This window comes from Podarcis filfolensis (genome assembly GCF_964270895.1).
Source record: "Podarcis filfolensis genome assembly, chromosome: 17".
Taxonomy (NCBI): Eukaryota; Metazoa; Chordata; class Lepidosauria; order Squamata; family Lacertidae; genus Podarcis; species Podarcis filfolensis.
Genome location: NC_139621.1, coordinates 36,476,336 through 36,497,200, shown reverse-complemented (window position 1 = coordinate 36,497,200; position 20,865 = coordinate 36,476,336). Strand labels below are relative to the sequence as shown.

Genomic DNA, 20,865 nt, shown 5'->3' with positions numbered 1-20,865 from the left:
GTGGCCATGATCTTCGTTTTTTTGATGTTGAGCTTCAGACCATATTTTGCGTTCTCCTCTTTCACCCTCATTAAAAGGTTCTTTAATTCCTCCTCACTTTCTGCCATCAGTGTTGTGTCATCTGTATATCTGAGGTTGTTGATATTTCTTCCGGCAATCTTAATTCCGGCTAGGGATTCATCCAGCTCAGCCTTTCGCATGATGAATTCTGTATATAAGTTAAATAAGCAGGGAGACAATATACTCCTTTCCCAATTTTGAACCAATCAGCTGTCCCATATCCAGTTCTAACTGTAGCTTCTTGTCCCACATAGAGATTTCTCAGGAGACAAATGAGATGATCAGGCACTCCCATTTCTTTAAGAACTTGCCATAGTTTGCTGTGGTCAACACAGTCAAAGGCTTTTGCATAGTCAATGAAGCAGAAGTAGATGTCTTTCTGGAACTCTCTAGCTTTCTCCACAATCCAGCGCATGTTTGCAATTTGGTCTCTGGTTCCTCTGCCTCCTCTAAATCCAGCTTGCACTTCTGGGAGTTCTCGGTCCACATGAGGATTACAAAGCTTAATAAATGCAATCAAACATTTATTTGCTGAACATTGGACCATAGCTGTCAACTTTTCCCTTTTCTTGCGAGGAATCCTATTTGGAATAAGGGAATTTCCCTTTAAAAAAGGGAAACGTTGACAGCTATGCATTGGACAGGACGATGTATGGTCCTCTTGCAAATTCTGTGTTTGAATGACCTAGGACTGCAGCTGGCATATATTTTCAGATCCATAGAGAATCAGCATCATGCTTTTCTCAGAAGTGCCTTCATTTCTAGATCACCCCCTGCTGAGAAAGCTTTGTTTCCTCGTTTAATCTGCCCACCACCCCATTAACTCAAGTTAAATCTAATTATAGTGGCATTTTACTTCCATAATTAACTTTGAAAGCATAGCTGATTGCTGAAATGAGTAACTTGCAGTGCCAAATAGGGGAGTGCTAGAGCCCACCCAATGACACAAATAAATACATGTTTGACTAATGGAACTTTTGCCAATACAGTCCTTGAAGGGGAAAAAACCTGCTGGAAGGTCTTTTTCATCTATGACTGACTATCTTTGTGAGAGGAAAAGAGCTAGAAAGAAAATCCAAAGAATGAGACGGATGTAAAGGTGGTTCATTTATTTCCATTAAAGCGTTTCTCTACATTTCTATATCATTTTGCGTGCAATGTTGGATTTTTTTATATGCATGGCATTTATCAGGTCACCCCCCCAAAATCTATGCCACTGGCACCCAGATAATATTGCCCTTGACATACTTTCAACAAGTACCCATTTCCTAATAGTATCAATTTCTGCATATTCCATAAGTTTTTGTATCCTTTCTTCCTTTACTGGGACTTCTGTTTCTTTCCATTTTGAGGCAAGTGACATTCTTGCTGCTGTAGTAGCATACATAAATAAATTTCTATACAATTTAGGTAGTTTTGTCCCTATAATTACCAAAAGAAAAGCTTCTGGGTTTTTTTTTAATAAAAGTTAATTTTAACATCCTTTTCAATTCATTATATATAATTGGAAATGATATATAATGGCTTACACTCTTTATAAAAGATTTGAGGAGTGAGGTTATTATCCCTCTACTACTATCCATACCAGATTGCTCAACCATTGCTACTGTGTTCTTTCTTTGAGTAGATCAAGATGATCAGGTAACAGCAAAAACTACAAGGGGCAGTTAGAATAAGATCTATCATTTGATTATTGATGTAAACCTCCAAAATGTATTTTGTGTAGTTAAGTTTATACCTCCGTCTTCAGTACATTTTATTTTATTTTCTTGCGATGGCTAGTGGCTGATTCTTCTGATCTTCTGAGGAAGAACACAGAAGACACATACCATATGAGTTTTCCTCCAATAAAAAATATTTGTAAGTATATATTACATGCATTCCTGACAATACCAGGAAAAATTGGAAGCTGCAACATCTTTTTAAAGCAGGCTCTCAGTGCAATCCTATTTTCCATTTATCCTAGCTAGACAGGAAACTTAGCCCTTATATACCAGCAAACAGCACACCGTCAATGTAACTGGACCATGGAATAAGAATAGCCACCCATCCCGCTGTGATTTCAACAGGGCATGCAAAACCACTGTGATTTAGTGGACACTATTACTTACAGTCAAACCTCGTTTCTCGAACAGAATCTGTTCCGGAAGCCTGTTTGGCTTCCGAAATATTCATCAACCGAGGCACTGCTTCTGATTGGTTGCAAGAGCTTTTTGCACTCAAGCAGAAGTCGCATTGGAAGTTCAGATTCTGAAAATTGTTTGAAAACCAGAGCATTTACTTCTGGGTTCGGTGTTCGGGAGCCGAAGCGTTCAAAAATAGAGCCTTTCGAGAACCGAGGTTTGACTGTCCTTCCCTCCCTCCCTCCTTCCTTCCTTCCCTTTCCCCAGACTGGAACTCAAGGCAGCTTACAGATAAAAGAGAAACAGCTAAAAACATAGAGAAGATTCTCATGAAAAGTTATTAAACACAAATAAAATTAAAACAACATATTAAAAGATCTAGCAAAAATACAACAAAACAACAAAAAAAACAGGAACAGAATGCTCTGGAGTCCTTTGATTGGTCCTTATTACTGAAAATGAAATAAATAAATTTAAATCCCAGGCCAAATATGGACTCCTTGGAATAAGGCAATTCATGGCTTCTCTTACCCATTGGGGAAATGGAGTGCATGAGCTCTGCTGAAATTAAGGAAGGCTGTGCAAGGAGAGAGTATCCTCAGGACTCGTGCCAATAACATGCTAAGGGACGTTGCTTCCATTAGAAAACATGTATGTACTTCTTGCTAGAAATTCCTGGGACCAGCTTGTCTGACAAACTGGCAACAGCCAGTACCTCCCCATTTTCTAAAGAAGCTTCACATACAGAGTCATGCTGCTTTGTTACTGGCAATGTTCTTTTTAACAGCTGTTTCTTCTGGTGCAAATTATCTTAGATCCTGCTCCCAGTTTACACAGCAAGGCTTAAATAATCATCAGCTGCATTTTTATTTCCGGAGTGTCATTCATCCATCTGCACAGAAGACAAAACAACTGCTTTACGACCTTTGGAAGAAGAAAGGTTGTGCTCAGCCTATAAATAAGAAGGGGAATGTGGAGGAGACATGGGCCTTCTCTCCCATTCACACAAAATGACTTGTTTTCACAGCGAGGCTACCCTGAGATGATGCTCCATTAAGTCAGCACAATTACTGCTTTGTCTATGTGTTAAAAGGGTTAATTGCAGTGAGCCCATAATGAGGGCAAAGACTGAAAGAATTGGAGACTGCTGAGTTGCCTCTGTTTCATCTCAAGGTCGAGTATTTAGAAAAACCTCGGTGTGATTGATATCTCGGGCATGGTGAGTGAGGCAGAATTCGGAATTTATTGCCTGCATGCAAACACACACAGCCAAGGTAAGGGATCGTGTCTTGGAGATTATTTTGCGATCTTCTGTTTGAAGAAGAAGAAGAGTTTGGATTTGATATCCCGCTTTATCTCTACCCGAAGGAGTCTCAAAGCAGCTAACAATCTCCTTTCCCTTCTTCCCCCACAACAAACACTCTGTGAGGTGAGTGGGGCTGAGAGACTTCAGAGAAGTGTGACTGGCCCAAGGTCACCCAGCAGCTGCATGTGGAGGAGCGGAGACACGAACCCGCAATAATAATAATAATAATAATAATAATAATAATAATAATAATAATAATAATTATTTATACCTCGCCCATCTGGCTGAGTTTCCCCAGCCACTCTGGGTGGCTCCCAATCAAATGTTAAAAACAGTACAGCATTAAATATTAAAAACTTCCCTGAACAGGGCTGCCTTCAGATGTCTTTTAAAGATAGGATAGCTGCTTATTTCCTTCACATCTGAAGGGAGGGTGTTCCACAGGGCGGGCGCCACTACTGAGAAGGCCCTTTGTCTGGTTCCCTGTAACCTCACTTCTCGCAATGAGGGAACCGCCAGAAGGCCCTCGGCGCTGGACCTCAGTGTCCGTGCTGAACGATGGGGGTGGAGACGCTCCTTCAGGAATACAGGACCGAGGCCGTTTAGGGCTTTAAAGGTCAGCACCAACACTTTGAATTGTGCTTGGAAATGTACTGGGAGCCAACGGAGGTCTCTCAGGACCAGTGTTATGTGGTCCTAGCGGCCACTCCCAGTCACCAGTCTAGCTGCCGCATTCTGGATTAATTGCAGTTTCCGGGTCACCTTCAAAGGTAGCCCCACATAGAGCGCATTGCAGTAGTCCAAGCGGGAGATAACTAGAGTATGCACCACTCTGGCGAAAAACTCCGTGGGCAGGTAGGGTCTTAGCCTGCGTACCAGATTACGAGTCTACCGCTCTTAACCACTACACCACACTGGCTCTGGGCACCATTTAGTGCAGACACCATCTGTGTGGTTATTCCTCTGGGAGCCCTATATTTCTGGCTTACTCCTTGGTTCTATTGCCACAATGTCATGTGACTGACAGGGAAATGCCGGGTCTCTGCAGGCCAAGAAAGGTTTGGAGGTTTGGAATGCAATGGACTTCTGTTCGCAGAAAGTAGCACAGCGGGGGTCTCCCTGGCTTGGCTCTTTCAGCGTGAGATGTTGCTGGAAACTGACCTCTGGCCCCCATCTTTCTCCTCTAGCCTCTCACTCTGGAGCCCTCCCCAGCTGATGGACACTGTGACATGTGGGTGAGCTCCTCCTTTGGGCCAGGCTGACTTGGCAAAGCGTGTTCTCCTTCATGGAGAGCACGTGTTGCGGTGGGGGCCGACAGGACACTCCAAAGTTGTGGGGCGGGCTAATTGATCGTTGGCCACCATTGTGATTGGGCTTCCCTTGTTGTGGGGTAGCAGTTAATGTTGCCATTTGTTGATTGACAGCCAGAAATGCTAAAATTCCCTGCATGAGGCGTAGAGCTTCCTTTTTTCACCCCATGCGTTGGATTACCCGTCCCCCCTCCCTATATTTAGGGTTATTCGCTTTGACCTTGCTATGCCTGTCATGGGGTCGTCTGCTCTTGGGGCAGGGGCCCGGAAGGAATTTTGTCCATCTGGCTGATTGGCTGGAGCCATTTGGTTTTTGCCTACCACGTAGCAAATCGTCACAACTTGTAAGGTTGCGGTTAGGCATTGGTTTATGGTTTGGTTGGTTGAGGGGCATGGATTGGCTGTGCCTGCCCCTCTAATGCTGCTGCTGCTGCTGCTGCTGCAAGGGATTCCGTTAAAGGAATACAGGGGATCACTATTGCTTTTGTCCGAACCCTGTCAAGGGGCTAGGGCCACGGAAGAGCTCCTGGTTACATTTGGGGAGGGCTGAGGGCAGGTTCCCTGCTCCGTCACTACCCCCAAGTGTATTCCCCTTTTCTGACTTTCACAGGCATGCGGAATGTCAGTCTGTCCCCCACTGGGGGGCAGATAGTCGCAACTAATACCTAAGCAACCACTCAGATTTTTGTGTTTAATAAAGTTGTGGCCAAAATTATGCCAAAAACCTTAAACAAAATTTCTGTGTGATGTGTGAGCTATTTGGGGTGGCCCTGGGGACCTCGACACGCAACATGCAGGACTCTCCTAGAGTGGGGTGTGAGAGGAGGAGAGCCAGCAGGACTGAGACTGTCCTGTTGAACAATTTGAAGATTGGGAAAAACTGTGGAGAACGGATTTAAAATTTACAGACTGTTCCCTTTTGAAATAAAATTATATGAAAATGATGTATAGATGGTATATAACTTCAGTACAGATTGCAAGAATGTATAAAACTGGGTCAAATGTATGCTGGAAGTGTAAAGAAAAAGAAGGGACGTTTTACCATATGTGGTGGGATTGTAGAGAAATTAAAAAAAATTGGGAAATGATATATAATGAGTTGACGAAAATGTTTAAATTCACATTTGTTAAAAAACTAGAGGCATTTTTGTAGGAAAAGACCTGCCAAGGAAAATAAAGTATTTATGTATGTGACAATGGTGGCAAGAATCTTAATAGCACAAGGATGGAAGAATGAGGAAACCTCGACAAAAGAACAGTGGCAAGAGAAATTGATGGATTATGCAGAACTGGCGAAATTGGCATACAAACTGCGAGATAAGGACAACTGTGACTTTAAAGAAGAATGGGAGCTTTTCACAAACTACTTAAAAAACAACAAAATGAATTGGACTCCTTGGCAGGTTTTGAATAAGCATACACAAATTTATTGACTGTTAATATAATAGATAAACAATTCAAGGATTTTTATAATTTTACAATAAGCAGAGAATAACATATGTTAAAAAATCAGAGAGAGGAACTGAGGGAAGTCTTGGGGGGAGAGGGAGGGTTCTTTTTTGGGGAGGGGGGAATTTGGGGGGGGAATGATGAAGATGATATGTTATGATAATTTGTTACATTATTAATAAAATTATTTTTTTAAAAAAGAGACTGTCCTGCTTAGGGATGACTGGTGTACCCTCTAATTCCCCCCTGTCTGCGCTCACACTGAGACACTCAACCTCCAGCCCTGTCCTGGAAGGGCCTTATTCTTCTGACCCCCCCTTGATCGCTCCAACTTCCTGCTTCAAGTGCCTCCCAGCTCATCCCTTCCACGGTTTCCTCCCCAGGGTCCCACCACCAGGACTCAGGGTCTAAGTCAGCGGTTCTCAATCTGTGGGTCCCCAGATGTTGTTGGACTACAACTCCCATCATCCCTGAGCTCTGGCCTTGCTAGTTAGGGGTGATGGGAATTGTAGTTCAACAACATCTGGGGACACACAGGTTGTCTTCCCGGGGTGTGGGTGGGTGGGTGTTCCTGGGCAGAAGGCTCCCACCACTCTTCCTTATCCAGCCAGTCCCTGACACACAGTTATTATAAAGAATGACATGACCATCTGCTTGTGTTGACAACACAATGTGTTGCTAGCATGTATGGAGGTCTCTGCTGGACCAGACCAATAATCTATTTAGTCCTGAATCCTGTTCCCCACAGTGGCCAGCGAGGTGTCTCCTGGTCATGCATAAACAGAACATGATGGCAACTGACCTCCCCCATTATTATATCCAGATTTACTTATGAGGTATGAAAAAGCCACCATGACAGATGCTTTTAAAATTTACAATTATTATTTTTTGCAATCTCCTTTCCTATCTCTTCACCACCCCTGCTGAAATATGAAGATGGCACCTGTTTTCTTTCTTACTGGGGACTTCACAGCCTTCCCAAAATGAAACTCTGTCAACTTCTAAAAAGAGAAGCATATGGTTGTCTTTTCCAGAGGCAATGGAAGCTTTATTTCACTGTCCCTGTAGATTTTGTTATGTGAGGATTTCTTCGATATGCATCTTTCCAGCGCGAAACCAAAAGCTGGATAGCTGCCAGTTGCAGAACTGGCAATGCATATAAAAATCTGATTTATGCATCTGCAGGATACGGCCCCTGAGAGAAACATGCCCACTGTGGTTGACTTCTCCCTTCACAGAATAAATCTCCAGTAGCATCAGCGAGTCCCAGATGGATGCAAATTCAGCAACTGGTTGACAAGAATAAACTCCTTGCCAACATATTAGCACCTTCGCCACCTCTTTTGCAGCTAGCCTGTTCCATAATCTCTTCCAACTGTGGACTGCTGATTTAATGTGGCTCTCTTCATTGGCTATCATCCCTTCTCCAGAGACCCTGATTGGTTTAGCTTTTATCGCTGGGTCAAAGGCACGAGGACTCCCCCAATTAATGCCCCCTTCTGCCTTGAAAAACACGAATCCCATGTAAACACAATCGAGCGATTTGTCTAATTTTGTGCAGATTCCCAGGGCAAAACTAGTAATGAAGTTACTTTGTGTTTAGTTGTACACAGCAGCTGGTACCTTGGCAAGGCTCCCTCTAATCTTTCTTTGGCTTCTTTGACGCTTCTCAAATGGGTAAAGGAAAATCTTCTGTCAGGAAAGGAGGATAGATCAGGGGGTGTGCATTTGCTGGCAAGTACTTTTGTGTAGCTTCCTTCTCTGAATGCAAAGCTCTTTTAATTAGAGATGCTCTTAAGATTGCAAAGGGGGGGGGGAGGATGTGATTCATTAGACAAACAAATCCCTCTAACCATTTGTTAACTTAAAATGGATGGTTGCGGTGTGATATTTCTCTCTCTTCAGTCTTAAAGAAGTTGCTTCTTCTTTTCTTGCAGGTGGGGAAATAGAAGTTTTTGTTGAAAGAGGTTTGATTGCATTAATAAATGCAAGTATTTGCTAAGTTGTGCAGAGTTTTAGGTCTATTCCTGCTGTGGTCTAGTAGTGGGGTAGGAGAGGTGGGGGGGAAATCACATCTGGCAACCAATGTTCTCCTTTGGTTTCATACAGTACATGGATAAGGTAAAGGTAAAGGGACCCCTGATCATTATGTCCAGTCATGACTGACTCTGGGGTTGTGGCGCTCATCTCGCTTTATTGACCAAGGGAGCCAGCGTATAGCTTCCACGTCAGTGGCCAGCATGACTAAGCCGCTTCTGGTGAACCAGAGCAGCGCACGGAAAAGCTGTTTACCTTTCCGCTGGAGCGGTACCTATTTATATACTTGCACTTTGACGTGCTTTCAAACTGGTAGGTTGGCAGGAGCAGGGACCAAGCAATGGGAGCTCACCCCGTTGCAGGGATTCGAACCGCCGATCTTCTGATCGGCAATTCCTAGGCTCTGTGGTTTAATCCACAGCACCACCCGTGTCTCACAATACATGGGTAGATGAGTCTAAAAAGCCCAAGACCAGCCACAATGGAAGAAGAAGAAGAAGAAGAAGAAGAAGAAGAAGAAGAAGAAGAAGAAGAAGAGGAGTTTTGGATTTGATATCCCGCCTTTCACTCCCTTTAAGGAGTCTCAAAGCGGCTAACATTCTCCTTTCCCTTCCTCCCCCACAACAAACACTCTGTGAGGTGAGTGGGGCTGAGAGACTTCAAAAAAGTGTGACTGGCCCAAGGTCACCCAGCAGCTGCATGTGGAGGAGTGGAGACGCGAACCTGGTTCCCCAGATTACGAGACTACCGCTCTTAACCACTACACCACACTGGTAACACAAGCATTATCAATTACATATCTGACATGTGGCCCTTATAAGAGAAACTGCATTACAAAATTCGGAAAAAATGACATTTTGAAGGATGGCTGTGTTTCACTTCTCAGCTTGTTTTGGAAACTATGATTTTGGCAGATTTGCCTTTAAATGTGAACTGAATCAAATCCCTCTTCCCATCCTTTTGAAGCAATATAAGATGCTTCTCAGGTCAGTTAGATGCTAAGCATTTGTACAACTGCAGCCACAAGTGTCTGCTTATCTTTGCGAGGGAGGAGGATGGGGAGGAACCAGAACAACTTGGCCACACCTCCACGATCTCATTGGCCACATCCTTGTGACCAATGTGACCATCCTTCTAGCAAACCTGCCAGGCCAAGTGGCATCAGCAGCCACTGATACCAAGGTGTTTCAAGCTAGGTGGGCTCTACATCTGAGAGCAGTTAAGATCACCCTTTAACCTCTCCAGTGTTCAATGTCCATTTCCCAAAACGTGGTGGTGGGAGTGAGTATGAAGGAACAGAAACAGGAGAAGATTCATTTTTTTCTTTCCAGATCAGATTGGGTGGCACCGATCTTCTGTTGAAGCCAAAGTTCTCATGATCCCTTCAATTCCTGGAGGAGAACCATGAAGCAGTGACCCTGAATGTCCCCTGAAAGCCACCAAATTATGATGCTGCTGCCCATCTGACTAGGTTACCCCAGTCACTGGGTAGCTTCCAACAAATTAAAACATTATAAAAAGATCATAGTCCAGTTCTCAGGAGAAAAGTGCTCTGATTTATCGATGGAGTTTAAGCTCCGTTTTAATCCAGTGCAGCAAATCAATAATTGTCTGTGAAAAGCTTTAGCAAGGGTCAAAGGTCTGAATGGCAATCAAATTGATTGCTGGCATTGAAGCCTCAGCAATTTGATGATCCTGAAAAAGGGGAAGAAAAGAAGAATCCATAAAAAAAAACCTTGATGCTTTGTTGTGAAGGCCAGCATTAGAGGATGACTGATTAGCAGGCAGAAGGTAAAACTAACCTTTCCTGAAAGACCTGAGTCTTGCACCTGAAAGGTCTTGGAAGATGTTCCTGGGGCTGCATTGACAGAGATAGCAGCATGCTGTGTGCCAATGGCACTGCGGCATTTCTCCTGGATGAAGCTCCATCTTGTCAGAGAGCCCATCTCAAAGAGCAGGAATGAAATGAAAAAGTTTTAGACAGAGGTCTCTCCCAGACCTAACTGGAACTGCTGGAGATTGAACTGGACCTTTGGCAAGCAAACAGATACTCGACCCCGGACTGAAATTGAATGATTCAGTTTCACCTGAAACAATAACATAGCAGAATCTCATATCTATCTATATCGATCTACAGTGGTACCTCGGGTTACAGACGCTTCAGGTTACATACGCTTCAGGTTACACACTCCGCTAACCCAGAAATAGTGCTTCAGGTTAAGAACTTTGCTTCAGGATGAGAACAGAAATTGTGCTCCGGCGGCGTGGCAGCAGCGGGAGGCCCCATTAGCTAAAGTGGTGCTTCAGGTTAAGAACAGTTTCAGGCTAAGTACGGACCTCCGGAACAAATTAAGTACTTAACCCGAGGTACCACTGTATATCTATCTATATATCTATATGTGTGTGTGTGTGTGTGTATTTCTGTTTAGCAATCACTCTCTATACAGTATCTTGTATAGTGGAAGCCACTAAAAAATAGTGGAAGTGAACAACTGGCTTCGCAAATGGTGTAAACAGGAACGGTTTGGATTCTTAGATCACGGAATGCAGTTTCTTGAAGATGGACTTCTGGCAAGCGATGGGCTGCACCTCACAACGGTTGGGAGGAATGTTTTTGCAAAAAATCTCAGAAACCTCATCAGGAGGGCTTTAAACTGACTAATGTGGGGGAGGGAGACAGTGGTCCTGAAGGTAGGAGTCTATCAATTGATGAAGATGATCATCCAAATGTCATAGACCGAATGGAGCAAACAGCACGCAGACCTAGTGGTGGGAGGAAAAAATCCTTAAATAAGAGACACGGGGGAATGATTAATGGACTTCAATGTCTGTACACTAATGCGCAAAGCATGGGAAATAAACAAGATGAGCTTGAGCTCTTGGTGCAGCAAACTAAATATGACATAATAGGAATCACTGAAACCTGGTGGGATAAGTCCCACGATTGGAATGTAATAATGGAGGGATACAATCTATTTCAGAGAAACAGACCAGACAAGAAAGGAGGAGGAGTGGCGCTATATGTCAGGGATGTGTATACCTGTGAAGAGATCCAAGATTTAGAACCTCAAAGCCAAAGTGAGAGCATTTGGGTCAAAATTAAGGGAGAGAAGAATAACAGTGACCTCATTGTGGGAGTTTACTATAGATCCCCAAGCCAAACGGAGGACATAGATGATGCCTTCCTGGAACAGATGGCCAAGCATGCAAAAGGAAGGGAGATAGTAGTAATGGGGGACTTCAATTACCCGGATATTTGTTGGATGTCAAACTCAGCCAAGAGCATAAGGTCAAACAGATTCCTCACTGGCCTTGCAGACAACTTCATTGTCCAGAAAGTGGGAGAAGCAACAAGAGGAACAGCCATTTTAGATCTGGTCCTAACCAATGTTGATGACCTGGTTAGTGGCGTAGAAGTGGAAGGATCATTAGGCGCGAGTGATCATGCTCTTCTGAAGTTTACTATACAGCGGAAAGGAGCAGCCAAGCATACTAGGACTCAATTTCTTGACTTTAAGAAAGCCGACTTCATAAAACTTAGGGAAGTGCTGGGTGAGATCCCATGGACAGTAATACTAAAAGGAAAGGGAGTTCATGATGGCTGGGAGTTTGTTAAGAGGGAGATAGTAAAAGCACAACTTCAGGCAATACCAATGAGACGGAAACATGGAAGGTGCCTAAAGAAGCCAGGGTGGCTATCCAAAGAACTTTTAACTGAGTTAAGATTAAAAAAGGATGTGTACAAAAAATGGAAAAGGGGGGAAACCACCAAAGAGGAATTCAAACAAATAGCCAGCACGTGTAGACACAAAGTCAGAAAAGCTAAAGCACAGAATGAACTCAGGCTTGCTAGAGAGGTTAAAAGCAACAAAAAAGGCTTTTATGGGTATGTTCGTAGCAAAAGGAAGAACAAAGAAACAGTGGGGTCACTCAGAGGAGAAGATGGTGAAATGCAAACAGGGGACACAGAAAGGGCTGAACTCCTCAATGCCTTCTTTGCCTCAGTCTTCTCCGATAAAGAAAACAATGCCCGACCTGAAGAATTTGGAGCAAATGATTCAGCAGAGGAAACACAGCCCAGAATAACTAAGGAGATAGTACAAGAATACTTGGCTAGTCTAGATGTATTCAAGTCTCCAGGGCCAGATGAACTGCATCCAAGAGTATTAAAAGAACTGGCAGATGTGATTTCAGAACCACTGGCAGTCATCTTTGAGAATTCCTGGAGAACAGGCGAAGTCCCGGCAGACTGGAGGAGGGCAAATGTTGTCCCTATTTTCAAAAAGGGGAAAAGAGAGGACCCAAATAATTACCGCCCAGTCAGTCTGACATCAATACCAGGGAAGATTCTGGAGCAGATCATTAAGCAAACAGTCTGTGAGCACCTAGAAAGGAATGCTGTGATCACCAATAGTCAGCATGGATTTCTGAAAAATAAGTCATGTCAGACGAACCTGATCTCGTTTTTTGACAGAATTACAAGCCTGGTAGATGAAGGGAACGCAGTGGATGTAGCCTACCTTGATTTCAGCAAGGCATTTGACAAGGTGCCCCATGATATTCTTGTAAAGAAGCTGGTAAAATGCGGTCTTGACTATGCTACCACTCAGTGGATTTGTAACTGGCTGACTGACCGAACCCAAAGGGTGCTCATCAATGGTTCCTCTTCATCCTGGAGAAGAGTGACTAGTGGGGTGCCACAGGGTTCTGTCTTGGGCCCGGTCTTATTCAACATCTTTATCAACGACTTGGATGATGGACTCAAGGGCATCCTGATCAAATTTGCAGATGACACCAAACTGGGAGGGGTGGCTAACACCCCAGAGGACAGGATCACACTTCAAAACGACCTTGACAGATTAGAGAACTGGGCCAAAACAAACAAGATGAATTTTAACAGGGAGAAATGTAAAGTATTGCACTTGGGCAAAAAAAATGAGAGGCACAAATACAAGATGGGTGACACCTGGCTTGAGAGCAGTACATGTGAAAAGGATCTAGGAGTCTTGGTTGACCACAAACTTGACATGAGCCAACAGTGTGACGCGGCAGCTAAAAAAGCCAATGCAATTCTGGGCTGCATCAATAGGAGTATAGCATCTAGATCAAGGGAAGTAATAGTGCCACTGTATTCTGCTCTGGTCAGACCTCACCTGGAGTACTGTGTCCAGTTCTGGGCACCACAGTTCAAGAAGGACACTGACAAACTGGAACGTGTCCAGAGGAGGGCAACCAAAATGGTCAAAGGCCTGGAAACGATGCCTTATGAGGAACGGCTAAGGGAGCTGGGCATGTTTAGCCTGGAGAAGAGGAGGTTAAGGGGTGATATGATAGCCATGTTCAAATATATAAAAGGATGTCACATAGAGGAGGGAGAAAGGTTGTTTTCTGCTGCTCCAGAGAAGCGGACACGGAGCAATGGATCCAAACTACAAGAAAGAAGATTCCACCTAAACATTAGGAAGAACTTCCTGACAGTAAGAGCTGTTCGACAGTGGAATTTGCTGCCAAGGAGTGTGGTGGAGTCTCCTTCTTTGGAGGTCTTTAAGCAGAGGCTTGACAACCATATGTCAGGAGTGCTCTGATGGTGTTTCCTGCTTGGCAGGGGGTTGGACTCGATGGCCCTTGTGGTCTCTTCCAACTCTATGATTCTATGATTCTATGATTCTATGATTGTAACAATTTAACACTAACAATATTAACAATCAAAAGAATTTCAAACATTAATACAGTGGTACCTCGGGTTAAGTACTGGGTTAGCACAGTCTGTAACCTGAACTGTATGTAACCTGAAGCGTATGTAACCTGAGGTACCACTGTACTAATTTTAAATACAATGTAGATCCAAACTGGGATAATAAAATGACCTGCCTTGTGGGAAGGAGGTGGACTGTCAAAAGACAATGATATGCAATTTTTTGGCCTTTTTTAATTTTCCAAATTTTATGCAAATTGGTATCCTCTTTCATTGTATTTTCTTGGTGATGCAAATCCTCTTGTTGGCAATGCAGAACTGCACACCCAATGAGGGTTGGAGTCAGAAATCAACATGGCCAGGTACCTGCTGAGCCCACACTCCAACAGGATGTAAACTCCTTTTTAAGCATTCCCTTAACTCAAGGGAAGTGACCTCACACAGTGACCTCTCTAGTAATCAGGAACTCTGTGAGTCTTAACCCTTTCACATCCTTATTTAGCAAACATGCTGGGTTATCTTGACTGCAAATTCCCACAGAAAGGATCTGTAGAGCTAGGGAAGTACACCCATGTCTCATGGACTCCCATAACACAGTAACTGCACCCCCCCCCCACTAATCACCCTGGAGTCTCTTAGGTTGGCTGAGGAGGAAGACTCCTCCACCATTTGAGGCAGGGACAATGATACATTCTCCTATATTATTCGACTGCCAAGTTTGCCATGTTCCACATCCATCCACACAAAGAGGGAAAGGAGCTGCAAATGGATACATACCAGGTCAGCATGCAGCTGCCATTTAAGTAGGCTCTTATGTGGCTGGGATGGATATCAGAAAACAGATTTTCCAGTGAAAAGAAGGAAGCCTGCAGTGAGGACCCTTTAATGAGGAGCCTGAGACAATTCAGCAAAAACAAATCGATTAAATCAGAGATACAATGGGTATTTCTTTACAGGAGCCTGCCACATGCAGCTTCCATTGATTTGTGAGGACTCAGCATCGCTGGGAGAGAAATACAGCAATAATCTAGTTTGTGGAGTTTTAGCTTTCAGTCTCCCACCGGCTGGAAACACCTGCAAAAAAAATCTGGCAGGTTCAGCTCCAGAAAGGCTGATGTTTGGCGCCATTACACTAAGAACATAAGAAGAAAGTAAGATGGATGCTTTAGTTGAGATTCCTGCATCGCACAGGGTTGGACTAGATGACCCTAGTCTATGATTCTTATCATCCTTGGGATGGGGACCATTCAGGAAGCCACAAGGGCCTGCTGGGAGCCCCCAGGCATCACAATATTTATCTGTACAGCCTACAAGAACAGCTTGTAAGGCATAGCATCCAACATTTCTCCAATGAAAATAGGGACATCCTATTCCATAATAATGAGGGATGTGGGTGGCGCTGTGGACTAAACCACAGAGCCTTGGGCTTGCTGATCAGAAGGTTGGCGGTTCGAATCCCTGCGATGGGGTGAGTTCCCGTTGTTCGGTCCCTGCTCCTGCCCACCTAGCAGTTCGAAAGCACGTCAAAGTGCAAGTAGATAAATAGGTACCTCTCTGGCGGGAAGGTAAATGGTATTTCCGTGCACTACTCTGGTTCGCCAGAAGCGGCTTAGTCATGCTGGTCACATGACCCGGAAGCTGTCTGTGGACAAATGCCGGCTCCCTCGGCCTATAGAGTGAGATGAGCACCACAACCTCAGAGTCGTCTGTGACTGGACCTAACGGTCAGGGGTACCTTTACCTTTTACCTTTATTCCATAATAATAACAAAAGCCCTTAAGGAGGAATTCAACATGGCGCTATGGCATTCATTCCATCAGGGCAAGCTTTTTGCCTTGCCAGACAGACCAATCCCTCCTATCCTTCCTGCACATGCTGCTCTGAGGGTTCTGACCCCACAGAACCAATTTTGGGGGCAGGAGAGGGGTTGGGAAGCCCCACTGTGCTAGCAGAAGTCCTTATGCAGGTTTCTGCTGGCAGAACCCACACCAGCTCTTGCATTTAGACTCACAATCTAGGTTACATTTTATACTGAAACCTCCTTGTGTCAATGGCCTGTCTTTCGTTACAGTCTAAAGCCTCATGTGCCTTCGCAGTAAAATACATAAATACATAATATAGCAGCAGCTGTCAAAAGTTCTTGAAGACCCTAAACTTCTGGATAGTTTAAATACCTAAAGCTAGATATTAACAACCTGACAATGAAACTCTGAATACAATCCAGCTGAAGCAGCACTTCTGAGACCTGTTGAAATTAATAGGCAGAGTTAGTCCCATGATTCCTTTCTTTTATCAAGTGACTTTTAAAAACCACATTTCAGGGCACCCTGCAGCCTTAATGTGGGTGTACCAATGTATATATGAGCATCAGATTAAAGCCTAAATTGCACTGGGCTAAAATGAGCAGTGGCAATTCCTCAATTGTTGTTGTTTAGTCGTTTAGTCGTGTCCGACTCTTCGTGACCCCATGGACCAGAGCACGCCAGGCACTCCTGTCTTCCACTGCCTCCTGCAGTTGGGTCAAACTCATGCTGGTAGCTTCGAGAACACTGTCCAACCATCTCGTCCTCTGCCGACTCCTTCTCCTTGTGCCCTCCATCTCTCCCAACATCAGGGTCTTTTCCAGGGAGTCTTCTCTTCTCATGAGGCGGCCAAAGTATTGGTGCCTCAGCTTCAGGATCTGTCCTTCCAGTGAGCACTCAGGGCTGATTTCCTTAAGAATGGATAGGTTTTATCTTCTTTCAGCCCATGGGACTCTCAAGAGTCTCCTCCAGCACCATAACTCAAAAGCATCAATTCTTCAGCGATCAGCCTTCTTTATGGTCCAGCTCTCACTTCCATACATCACTATACATAAAAGCTGATTGAAATAAGAATGTCTTACGAGTTCCCCTTTAAAAACGACAAGTACAGGGCCTTGTGAATTTCTAGGGGGAGGGAATTTCATAATTAACAGGCCCACCAGCAAAAGCCCATCATTGATACCCATCAAACCAATACCTCTCTTGGACTGACCAGGGAGTACGGTCTTAGAAGTGAACATTGCACAACTCACTAGGGCTTTAAAAAGCTTAAATGTGTTGCCTCATGCTGTACAGCTCTGTACACTATCAAACCCTCCAAGTGTCCCTATTTTCCCAGGGCAGTCCTGGATTTACAGAAACAGTCCTGGTTTCTGGTTTGATGCCGAAATGTCCTGCTTTTCCTTAGGATGTCCCCATTTTCACTGGAGAAACTTTGGAGCAAAGAAGAATGGCAACTTAAGCTGACAGAATATGCACAACTTGCAGACTTGCCACATAGAATAAGAGAACAAGAAGAACATACGTTTAAAGAAGACTGGAAAGCATTTATTGAATATACGGGAAATAATTGTGTCCAGCTGAAAACGCTGGCCGCATTAAGATAAATTCAGCAGTGTAAATAAGTTTTGATGAATGCAATAATAATGGACTACTGAATGGTATAGTTTTTGTAAAATATGCAGGGATTTATGGTATGTGAGATGAACCATGGAAAGAGAAGGGAAGTCATTGATATCTTAAGGATGTAAAAGGAGTATTTTAAATTGTAAAAGAGAAAATTGAATAAAAATTACACACACACACACACGCGCACACACACACACACACACTGTATACAGTCATACCTTGGCATTCGAACAGAATCCATTCCGGAAGTCCATTCGACTTCCAAAATGTTTGGAAATCTCCTGCAGGACGCTCCTTCCACCAGTCATAAGCCGTGGAAGCCCCATCAGGTGTTCGGCTTCCAAAAATAGTTCACAAACCGGAACGGTCACTTCCGGGTTTGTGGTGTCTGGGAGCCAAAACATTTGAGAACTAAGCTGTTCTAAAACCAAGCTAAGTACAGGAAAGTTTTTAAAATGTTTGACGTTTTATTATGTTTTCATATAAGTAGGAAGCTGTCCAGAGTGGCTGGGGTCACCCATTCAGATGGGTGGGGTATAAATTACAAAATTTTAATTATTATATTCATCGGAGAAATGTTGGAGGGTATCCTTGTACCAGTAAAGGTTGATGATGCATCCAATATTTAATGGCTTTTCCTATGCCCCCCCCCCTCGACACAACCCCCCTGCTAGTTCATGGCTCTCCTCTTGCACTTTGCCTGCTAAGCTGCTGCCCCCTATTGTGCCTGAAGGACATATTAATCTTACCTCCTTGTCCTGACCTGAGATAACCCTACAAAAGTGGCACAAAGCACCTTCCTGTTATGCATATTCAGATCCAATCATTTTAATGCTCCCTTGTCATAAAGAAAAGCCAATTTCTTTTCTAAAGAGCTATTACACAGCAATTCGGAGAAGAAGCTTTTTCAGGCGCTGCAAAAGTACCCGGCAGGGTGGCTTCACATCCCTGCTGCAGTTTTCCTCTCCCTGCTCCTTCATGCATTTTACGGTCTTGGAGAGGCTGAACGCAGCGTAAGAACTGCATCTTTAGAGCGGTTCCTGGGTTGTGTATGCAATGAGGAAATGCATGGAGGTGTTTGGGGGAGAAGTGATTTGATTAGCTTGCTTATTGCTGAGGGACTCATCCTTACCCTACAACATCTATCCGTATTTGTGTTAGCAAGATGTATGGTGGGGTTTGTTTGTTTTTTTTCCATTTTTAATAAAAAAGTAATATTTACAGAGTACAACCCCGGGGATGCCTATTGTCTACAGAGGTGTAATTATTTCCGAGATTCCTATTTTGCTAAGCTGAAGCACGGCTTGCTTTTTCATTTCTTTGATGCAGTGTGATCTATCCTAGTTTAGACTGGAAGCACATTGGGGTGATGTATTTATTTTGAGATGTGCCATGCGCTTTGGGGAAAGGCTGTGATTCAGTGGCAGAACATCGGCTTGCATGCAGAAGGTCCCCAACACCTCCAGCGTATGGCTGGGAATGTCCTTAGTCTGAATTCCTGGAGAGCTGTGAGCACTGTACTAGATGGACCAATGGTCTGACTCCAGTTCTTTTTGGACTACAATTCCCACCACCCCTGACCACTGGTCCTGCTAGCCAGGGATGATGGGAGTTGTAGTCCAAAAACAGATGGAGACCTAAGTTTGGAAAACTCTGATTTAGGCCATGCCCTTCAATGTAGAAACGTTTTCAGGGCTCCCTACAGCAAGGACGCTAATACCAATGGTAATATCAACACTTTTAAAAATAAGCAGAATAAAAGCAGTGTTAGAAGGATTCTTATGGCTTGCAAAAATATATCATTTGCCTGATAATAAATGTTGGAAATGTAAAGAGACTGAAGGTACATTCTTTCACCTTTGGTGGACGTGCCCAAAGATTAAGGCTTTCTGGGAAATGATTTATAATGAAATGAAAAAGGTATTTAAGTATACCTTCTTGAAGAAACCAGAGGCTTTTCTCTTGGGCATAGTAGGCCATTTGGTGCCAAAGAAGGACAGAACTTTTTTAATGTATGCTACAATGGCAGCAAGAATACTTATAGCAAAGCACTGGAAGACGCAAGATCTACCCACTCTGGAAGAATGGCAGATGAAGTTGATTGACTGTATGGGACTGGCAGAAATGACTGGCAGAATCCGTGACCAGGGAGAAAAGTCAGCAGAAGAAGATTGGAAGAAATTTAAGGACTATTTACAGAAATACTACAAAATTAATGAACTTTGAAAGATGCTGGATTGAATTTATGTGGTCTCTAGCTGTTATGATAAAAAGAACTGGGATTAATATTGTTTAAGTTATAATTTTTTTAAAAAAAAAGTTGATTGGAAAAAAAGGTGTTAGTTAAAAGGAATGTTAAGAGATTAGGATTTGCTGGATTAACAATTTGAACTAGAAAACAAGAAGGGGAGGTATGAGGAAGTCAAAGAAACATGTTATTGAAAAATTGATATTGAAACTGATTTGTTTTTAATATTTTTCTTTTTCTTTTTCTTTTTGTGTTTGTATAAAATTGGAAAAATTGAATAAATATTTATTAAAAAAAAATAGGATTCTTATGGGTTGGCTGGGACCAGGGATGCCAACTTGAATAAAGCACTGGAGGGCCCAGGTAGGTAAAAGGTAAAGATAAAGGAGCCCTGGACAAGTCCAGTCAAAGGCGATTATGGGGTGCAGCACTCATCTCGCTTTCAGGCCGATGGAGCCGGCATTTGTCCACAGACAGCTTTCCGGGTCATGTGGCCAGCAGCACTAAACCACTTCTGGTGCAATGGAACACCATGACGGAAACCAGAGCGCACAGAAACACAATTTATCTTTATGCCGCAGCCATACCTATTTATCTACTTACACTGGGCAGAACAATGGGATGGAGATGCTCCTTCAGGTATACAGGGCTGAGGCTGTTTAGGGCTTTAAAGGTCAGCACCAACACTTTGAATTGTGCTCAGAAATGTACCGGGAGCCAATATGGTCTTAGCAGCCACTCCCAGTCACTAGTCTAGCTGCCACACTCTGGATTAGTTGTAGTTTCTGGGTAACCTTCAAAGGTAGCCCCATGTAGAGAGCATTGCAGTAGTCCAATGTATTGTTCTGTGCCATATTCTCTGTTTTAATGAATTTGTATGTAGCCATTTTACTGCATTTTTAATTGGAAAAAGAAATTAAGTTGCTGTGGTGACCAACCTGTCCTCCTGACTGCATCGGGACTTCAAAATGACTAATTTAGGCTCGCTCCCACCCCTTGGTGGGTGCTGTGTAAGCGATCATGGTATAAATCCGTATATATGTAGAAAGAGATGTTCTTAGTGCTAAATTCCACTTCTAACATCCCTTTCCATTGCAATTGGAACGAATGCCTGCGCTGGTTCACCAAAGAAGATCAAGCGCCTGTATTTCCGGTACTTCAAAGTAGGAAATCGCCTGCTGAGGGTGCGGGATGCTTTGAACTGCA

At 43.6% G+C, this 20,865-nt stretch overlaps 1 long non-coding RNA gene across 1 annotated transcript in view; it reads right to left on the bottom strand.

Annotated features, from left to right (window-relative positions):
• Positions 1–18,961: 18,961 nt before the first annotated feature.
• Positions 18,962–20,865, bottom strand: part of LOC310753022 — a 225,682-nt gene continuing 223,778 nt past the window's right edge. Inside the window, exon 4 of the long non-coding RNA XR_014543070.1 lies at positions 18,962–19,000. This is a non-coding gene — a long non-coding RNA (uncharacterized lncRNA). The remainder of the gene's footprint in view (positions 19,001–20,865) is intronic.